The sequence below is a fragment of the Alligator sinensis genome, unplaced genomic scaffold, assembly GCF_000455745.1.
Source record: "Alligator sinensis unplaced genomic scaffold, ASM45574v1 scaffold549_1, whole genome shotgun sequence".
In the NCBI taxonomy this organism is placed as follows: Eukaryota; Metazoa; Chordata; order Crocodylia; family Alligatoridae; genus Alligator; species Alligator sinensis.
Window position 1 is genome coordinate 139,830 of NW_005842807.1, and position 8,180 is coordinate 148,009.

The 8,180-nt window shown below is 44.9% G+C and overlaps 1 long non-coding RNA gene across 1 annotated transcript in view; it reads right to left on the minus strand.

Moving 5' to 3' along the window:
- Positions 1 to 679: 679 nt before the first annotated feature.
- LOC112547918 overlaps positions 680 to 8,180 on the minus strand; it is a 139,391-nt gene continuing 131,890 nt past the window's right edge. The window contains exon 3 of the long non-coding RNA XR_003091701.1: positions 680 to 1,306. This is a non-coding gene — a long non-coding RNA (uncharacterized LOC112547918). The remainder of the gene's footprint in view (positions 1,307 to 8,180) is intronic.

Sequence of the window (8,180 nt, forward strand, 5' to 3'; positions counted from 1 at the left end):
AGAACTTGAAATGGGACAATGGACTTGTACAGCTGTAGGATCTTGGAAGAAAAGGCTTTCTTCTCGGACAAATAAAATACCTTTTTGCAGCCAGAATATTAATAGATTAAGGATAACTATAGGATGTTAAATATCCAACTACCTTTTACTGATGTACCTTTCCAAGTAAGACCTGATACCTAAGATGATGAGGAGACATCCTTCACAAGGTTTTATTTTCATGCAGAACACAATTGATTTGCTTGCTATTAACATCACAGAAGGATCCCAGTAAACACATAGCAAGCTTCCTGCAGGGCTTTATATTTATATGAACAATTAATTTAATGATGTCACACAGCAATGTTAACTCATTTCATTTTTAATTAGTTTCTGGAATTAAAGTGTGTTATATTTAGAACTTATTTAATTAAAATGGATAAACTATACATTATGTGTATAATATAGATATTATCAGAACTTTCCACTCTTCCCTATACCTCAGATATAATTAAGAAGATGTTTTCCAGTGTATTTCTGAGAAGAAAGAGTGAGAATGTCCCTTTTTCTTTCTAATGATAACAAACACCCTGACTCCCTGGACTTTATAAGTGGAGATGTAGGGAATGTTTATGATTCAATACAATATGCCACACTGACATTTCTTATCATTTCAGCATAGTAGGGCTTAGAGGGTCTGTAAATAGTATTTGCCACCTGGCAATTTTATACAATGATAATATCTTTTGATGTTGGGGCTATGCCCAACTGACAGGGGTCCCCAGGCTATGTCTGTACTTCCAAAAGTTGGCAAATCATTTTACAGTTTAAAAAATATAAAAACAAAAAGCAACAGCAAATACAAGAATTGCAATGAATAATTACTGAATTAATTATGCTACAACAAAGCAGAGATGACTAGTTTGAAGGTTATAGGACTAATCCTAAATGGGCAAGACCATCCCTCAGAAATTTGAGCCCACCATCCTGCAACACACATGGAGAATCCTCTAAATTTAGAAATCACCATTGATACAGTATAAGGCCTACTTTTACAAATTATGGGATGCTGCAGCTCTCCCGGGATTCAAGTGGAGTTACAGGTACTCGGCACCTCTGGTAATCAGGAATGTTTAGTCTACAGTTCCTGTTCTGGGTAGCAGGAATCTTTTAATGTTCTTAATGTGGGGTGATGCTTTCAGCAATTAGTATGTCTTAGGTGTCCTAAGTGGCTGGTAATGGTATTCGGTGTTTTTCCAACCATTTCAGCCAAGAAGTGGGTGTATTTCTGTGATGGGAGATACAATCCTGGATATATTTTGCATACCTGTATAAAAAAAGAGCGAGATGATTATTCATTGTTATACAAATGCAATTTGTGATTGCAATGAAATGTGCTGTAGAAATGCAATCCACAAAGGAAAGTGAAAATTTACCTCAAATGGTTTATTTGGGACTTATAGTATTGACCTGAATCCAAGACAACCCTGAATTTAAGACAATCCTCCTAGTAAATACATTTGTAATGTATGGGATCTAATTGTTGAAAGGACATCTTAAATTCAGTGCCCCCCACCCCCTGCTGCAGTGGAAAAAGCAGTGGCAGGGAGGAAGGAGGTGAGGGGGACAGAGGGGGAAGAACAGGGATACACAGTAGGGCAGGCAGTGTGGCGGGGGCTAGTAAGGGGCCATGTGATGGAAGGGTCAAGACTCCTATCCCTTGCCACACCACATCTTTCCCCTGTCTCTTGCCTCCATCGCTTGACCTCCACCATGCCAGTACTCCCTATGCCTGCTCCTACTACCTCCTCTGCCACTCCTGTGCCTGTGCCCCACAGATTTAGGCATGAGTGACTTGTGCCTCCTAAATCTAGAGGGAGGCAGAAGCCACTGACAGTGGTGGCCGTGTCAGGCGTGGCACCAGCTCTACTGACAGCATCCGTGTCAGCCATCAGGGGGTATGTGCACCCCCGTGCACCCCCTACCAGTTGCCTATGGCTTTAGGTCTCCCTTCCCCCTTTCCCCCACCCCACAGCCTCTGCTCCTCTCTCCCTACCTGCCTTGTCATTGCTTACCCTTGCTCCAGCTTCGTAGGCTCCATTCCTGCCCCAGCCTGGGGCATGGAGTATATGTTTGTTCTGGCACCGTCCTTGCCCTATAGCAGCAATGGTAGCATGGAAGCAATAGCCCTGCCTCTGGGGCCTGGCCTGGGCTTTAGGTCTCCCTTCCCCCTTTCCCCCACCCCACAGCCTCTGCTCCTCTCTCCCTACCTGCCTTGTCATTGCTTACCCTTGCTCCAGCTTCGTAGGCTCCATTCCTGCCCCAGCCTGGGGCATGGAGTATATGTTTGTTCTGGCACCGTCCTTGCCCTATAGCAGCAATGGTAGCATGGAAGCAATAGCCCTGCCTCTGGGGCCTGGCCTGGGCTGCTGTTGCTGCTGCTGTGGGGTCAGGCTGGGGCTGAGGCAAACACATTCTGCATACCCCAAACTGGAGTAGGGACAGAAACCTACTGGAGCTGAAGCTGAAGCCAGAGCAAGACTAAATGGTGAACGTATTGGGGGAGAGGCTGAGGGGTGGGGAGAGATGGGGGAAAGAGCCCGAGGCTGAAGGTGGAGCAGGGAGGGACAAGCAGAGACCAGAATGGGGCCATGGCTAGGGCCAGGGCCAGGGCCAGAGCATCTGTCTCCCCTGACTACTGCCTCAAGCTTGAATCCAAGATGAGGGGTTCTTCTCTCCGTGTTAAATGGGGGAAAAAAACCTTATCTTGAATTCAAGCAAATACAGTAGGTATTTCATAGGCCTTGTGAGGGTAAATTCTCTCATAAGGAATATGATGTTGTTGTGTCACATTGGTAAGAGTTCATAATGGTGAAATAATATGCAAATGTATTATCATCCGTAATGTGTGGTATTGGTATTACTGAGACAAATACTGTCATTGAAATGTTGCAGTTACTGTGTTACATTTTGGAAACATTTTCAGTATTTCAGAAATCATTTACATTCACTAAAACTGGCATTGGCTCAGGCTTTTTGCATCACTTATCCATGAGCAGACCTGGCACTACTTTCTTTCTATGCTGGCATGTGATTATTCTTCATGAAATACATGCATGCAAAATAGGCTAATGTGCATTAAAGTGCACATATAGACGTGCAGACTCCTTAAAAGGCCCAGAAAGATTTCCAGGAAGTAAAAAGAAACCCAAACACTGAGATGCACAATCTCCTGCACAAACACAATAGCCCTGCCTCTGGGGCCTGGCCTGGGCTGCTGTTGTCGCTGCTATGGGGCCAGACTGGGGCTGAGGTAAACACATTCTGCATGGCCCAAACTGGAGTAGGGACAGAAACCTACTGGAGCTGAAGCTAGAGCCAGAGCAAAGGTAAATGGTGACAGTATTGTGGGGAGAGGCTGAGGAGTGGGGAGAAATCTGCAGTTTCTAATGGCATAGTATTCTTTCCCATTTCCTAAGTGGATCACTGGCATTTTTTTTTTTCTGTGCTTTGTCCTCAATGAATATTAAACAGTTTCATCTCATAAAAAAGAGGAACAAATCAATGAGCTACCTTCAACTATTATCTTTACATTTATGACTACAGCAAACCTTAGTGTGTCTTGGGCCAGCGTCAAAGCTTATTTTCCACTCAGAGAAAAACTGTGTAAGACCAAAAAAATAAAGCTTTTGGGATTTCATTATCTTGCTTCTCACTAGAAATAAACTTACTGCATCTGTGCATTCCATATCCAAGAGTTTTGTAATAGCCATTCTTTTTATCATCAATCATAAATATATCTTTTAAAATGAAGTATTCCTCCTTCCTGTCTGTTCACATTCCCACGTCATCCTTTTTGTTTCTTATGCACCTACAGTAGTAGAAAAATGGGGGTGAGGCAGGGCACTCCTGTTTCAGAACTTACCATATTTGTGTTTCACAAGTTGTTGAAATCACCCAAAGGAGAAGGATATTATGGCAAGACCTACTGTGAGTGAACACTCAGAGACCAGAGCAATGTGCACAGTGCCCATTCCTAGTTAAATAAGTACAAAGTACTGCTTTTCCTAATGACTGCCATCTGCTCAGATAGCCTCGTTGAAAAAATGTTTCCACTTCACACTATTATATAGTATAGTGTGGGTTCTCCTGGCTTCTAGAAAAAGATGTATTTCAGCACAGGTGTGAGTGTGTGTGCAACAAGTAAACTATAGACTGAGAGCTCAAGTTTTCAAAAGTGATAAATTATCTCAAGCATCTCAGTGTTTGGGTTTCTTTTCTGTTACGTCTCAGCTCTGTATTCTTGGGCAATCGGGGCACAGGATGCAGTCTGTCTGACTCACAAAGGACTCACCCCCTCCCCCTCCCCTCCTCTACCTAAACGAAACTGATTAAGATGCAGTGAGAGACGCACCTAAGACCCTCACCAGATAAGGGTGACAAGAGTGAATCAACTGCCCTAGGTCTCATTTACATGAGAAGTGGAAAACAGAAAGCCTGAAGCAGAGACTGCAGTGAATTCTGGGACCAGAGAAGCAGGAGAGCGCTGCATGATGGGGAATCTGTGCTTCCAATGTTAATCAACCCATGTTCACACACACCCAGCTCAGCATTTATCAGACCAGTTCTAATCTGGATTTACTAAGGACTTCCCCCCTCCAGACACACACACACACAGCTCTAAGTTTAATAGGCATCTCGGACCGTACATTCCCTGGTCCCACTATGGGAGGCCTATTTAAACTTGATGGACTAAAACTCGGTTGCCGGGTTAGGGAATGCTGAGGCAAGAGACCGAGTCAGAGGGGGTATGGGCAACATTTGAACAATGGTTAAGGGTTCATCACAGCATCCAGCCTGCTGGAGCCCTAATCCCAGGTGTTGTCATACTTTTCCCGAGACGACTGGTGGGAGTCCTCTCCACAAAAGGTTATGAGCACCCCAATAATTGCTTTAAGTCTGTTAAAAGACTATAGTAAGATCTGGAAAAGTCATGCTAAGCTGAGGCTTGTGCACAACAAGTAAAAATCCAAAATCCTGATGCTGCAAGCTATCTATTGTTCCTGAAGAAACCATGAGATATCCCATCAGTATATCTGCCACCCATAGGAATTTCAAGCTGGCTCCCAAGTATTTGGGTTACTCCCTAATCTTAAGTGTTTCCTGATTATCAATCAGTTTCCTGAGATGGTCCAAACCAGATAACCCCTTGTCAATAGAAAAGACAATGATTTACACTACTGAGGGTGCTTCGAAGCAGCTAAACTGAGGGTATAAAAATCTGTAAGTGTGTGCGCTTAAAAAAAAGGAAGGAAAAGAAGTAGAAGCAGGAGGAAAGAAGGAGAAGAAGAAAACCCCTGTGCTGACACCATCCCCTGTCGTTCTTGGGACGCTGGAAGAACAGATCATCTCTCCCTTCAAGGACTGTGCTACAGACTGTGCCTGTCAGCTTTGCAGCCTGAGTACCGTGGACTAGGTGAGATCCCAGCGTTCTCTGTCTTCTTTCTAGGCATAAACTTCTGAACCTGAACTGTATCAGTTAAGCTTGAGCTAAGTTTCCCCAAATACTTAGTGAAACCAGGGTAGTATTGTCATTGTTGGTGTTTGTTTTTCTTTTGCATGTCTATTACTACTAGTACTATTATATATTTCATATGCTTAGCAATAAATAACTTTTATAGTCAAACTGGTAGTAGTTGGGTATATTTTTCCTTCTCTGCTTCTCTTTCCTCCCGTGCTCTGCAGCAACGCTTCTTTTACCTATGCTAAAGATCCCTGTGAAGCCCAAATTATTGTGGGGTCTGCTCATCAAGAGGCCAAAGATTGGGACGTGCTGAGTTTGAAACACATAAGGGGATCAGCTTGTACAGGCTGATTGACCCAGTTTGACTCAGACGTGCCCTTATGAACTGAATGCTGGCCCATGAGGGTGTCAGCTGGACACCCAGCCGGATTCAGAGGGATTCTGTTTACCTGTGTGCTTGTGTCTGACTGCATTTTATTGTTGCTCTTATGAACTGATTCTTGGCATATGAGGGTGTCAGCCTGTCCATGCTGATCAGCCCGGTCAGGTCAGGCGTGTCACGTTAATTTGTGTGTGTTTGTGTGTATGACTGATTTGGTGACTGGAGGAACCCAGCCCATTGAGATTGAGTCCTGCAAGGATAGCTCCACTGGGGGTGAGGGCTTGCAGAAGGGAGAAATACAGCTCCGTATAGTAACACAAGCAGCACATTGACAGAATCACCAAGACCCTAGAAACTATCCCTAATAAATGAGCACACCCCAAAGTAAGGGGCAAATTTGGTAACATTTCATAAAGGATGTTTGATGAGCTTTAGTTCAAAGTGCCCCACTGCCATTTTTTAGCGTGGGGATGCATGGCAATGCTGATACACATGATGTGTGGGTGCTTTAATTAGCATGGCTTGCTAATTAAAAGTGCCTGGCACTGTGTGGCAGAATGCCATTTCTGTCTCCCTAAACTGCTATCTGGCAAATGACCAATCTGACAATTTGGTTACCATGGTCGCTGCAGAGGACAGACTACACTGCCCCATCTCTTCAGGTAACCCCAAGTTATAACCTGAGCTGGATACATTCCTGAGGGAGGGGGAAACCTGTTCCCTCTGCCTATGTCACTGGCCTCACACACCTGGTGGGGGCTTAAACTCCCTATTGTTCTAAGTAATGTCATTATGACTGGGAGGGGGCTAGAGACCCTGCCAGTCAACCTGGCAACCAATGATGAATTTCAAATTGGTTGGCTGACACCCAACAGCTGCTGGCCTTCTTTGGATCAGGTAAATGAGGTCATAAGGTCTATATAAGTTAAGGACTGTGCAGGAGGCAGTGCAGCAGTCATGATGAGAACTTTCAGAGAAGGTGGATCATCTGAAATTCATTGTCTGTCTTGCAACTCATCTTCAATGATCTGCTTGCCTCCAGAGGGAATCTCTACCTGCCTCTGGATGATACTTGTGAGTAAGGTACTTGAGATCTACCTAGCTATATAGCTTGCAGTAACTCAGATATGTGATCAAAGGCTACCATGCCACTGTTTGTTCTAAGGTAATTCTCTAATATTGCTATACTCTGTACCCTATTCCAAACTTCTTGTAACCAATAAAGTTCTCCTCTGTACCTAGCATGGGAGATTTATTGGGAGAGGGTCTAGATTATGCCTTGGGGTCCCCTTGGTTTAACTGACTAAGGGAGACCACTATTTGTGCTTCAGACTGAGGGAATCACCCCAAATTCTTGCAGTGGGTTGAGTACCCCTCAAGGACTCCTAGGCCTGTGTTTCCCAGTGAGCACAGGACCAGGATCAGTCCATAAACTGGGTGGTGGCGGTGTTACCCCCAGGCTTGCAGGTGTGCTCCAGGAAGGGGGGCGGCCAGACGTGGGAAGCACTCGGAGCCTGGAAGGTGGTCAGCCACAGTGAGACGGGTGGCTCAGTGCAGGAGCACCTCCTACTGACCTGCCACATGCTGCATCCCAGCACATGTGAAAATACACCGTGCCCTTTTGTTAATGTGCATTAACACAGGCTAATGTGCATTTTCCTAGTACCTCACAATGGAAGTATTATATTTAGTGTGCATTAACTATTGCACATTAATGCACATGTAGATGCTCTGGTTTTGCTCTTGCTGATCCTAGTTTGAATTTTGGAAAGGCTTCTGTTCCCGTCTTTTCAGCTTACTGTTTCTTTCACTAGGCTAGGGAAACCTTTCCTCTCTTTCTTCTTTCTACTAATTGATTTCCTCCTGCCACTCACAAGAAAGAAAGAAAGAAAGAAAGAAAGACTTTGACTTTTAAGAGACATTTATTCCAGGGAGGGTGATAACTCGGAGCCAGTAAAGAGCATGTACAGGTACGCCCAGATATCTGGGCCTCATGGACAAGGCCTGGGCTCATGGCCTGCAAGGCCTGCCCGTACACTCTAGACTAAACAAAACAACACACACACACACACACACACACACACACAAAAACGTAACGAACATTAGGACTATTTACATCTTTACAGTTCTGCCAGCGGGGACACCCATGGAGGCCTCAGGGGTCGACCCGCATGAACAAAAGTCCAAGGCCTCGGCCCGCTTGATGCGTCTCCGCAGCTTGAGCAGCCGGTGGTCTCACAGTACGAGGATCAGACGTCCCGCCTCGACTCGGCACAGCGCCCCCTTGATGGCCCA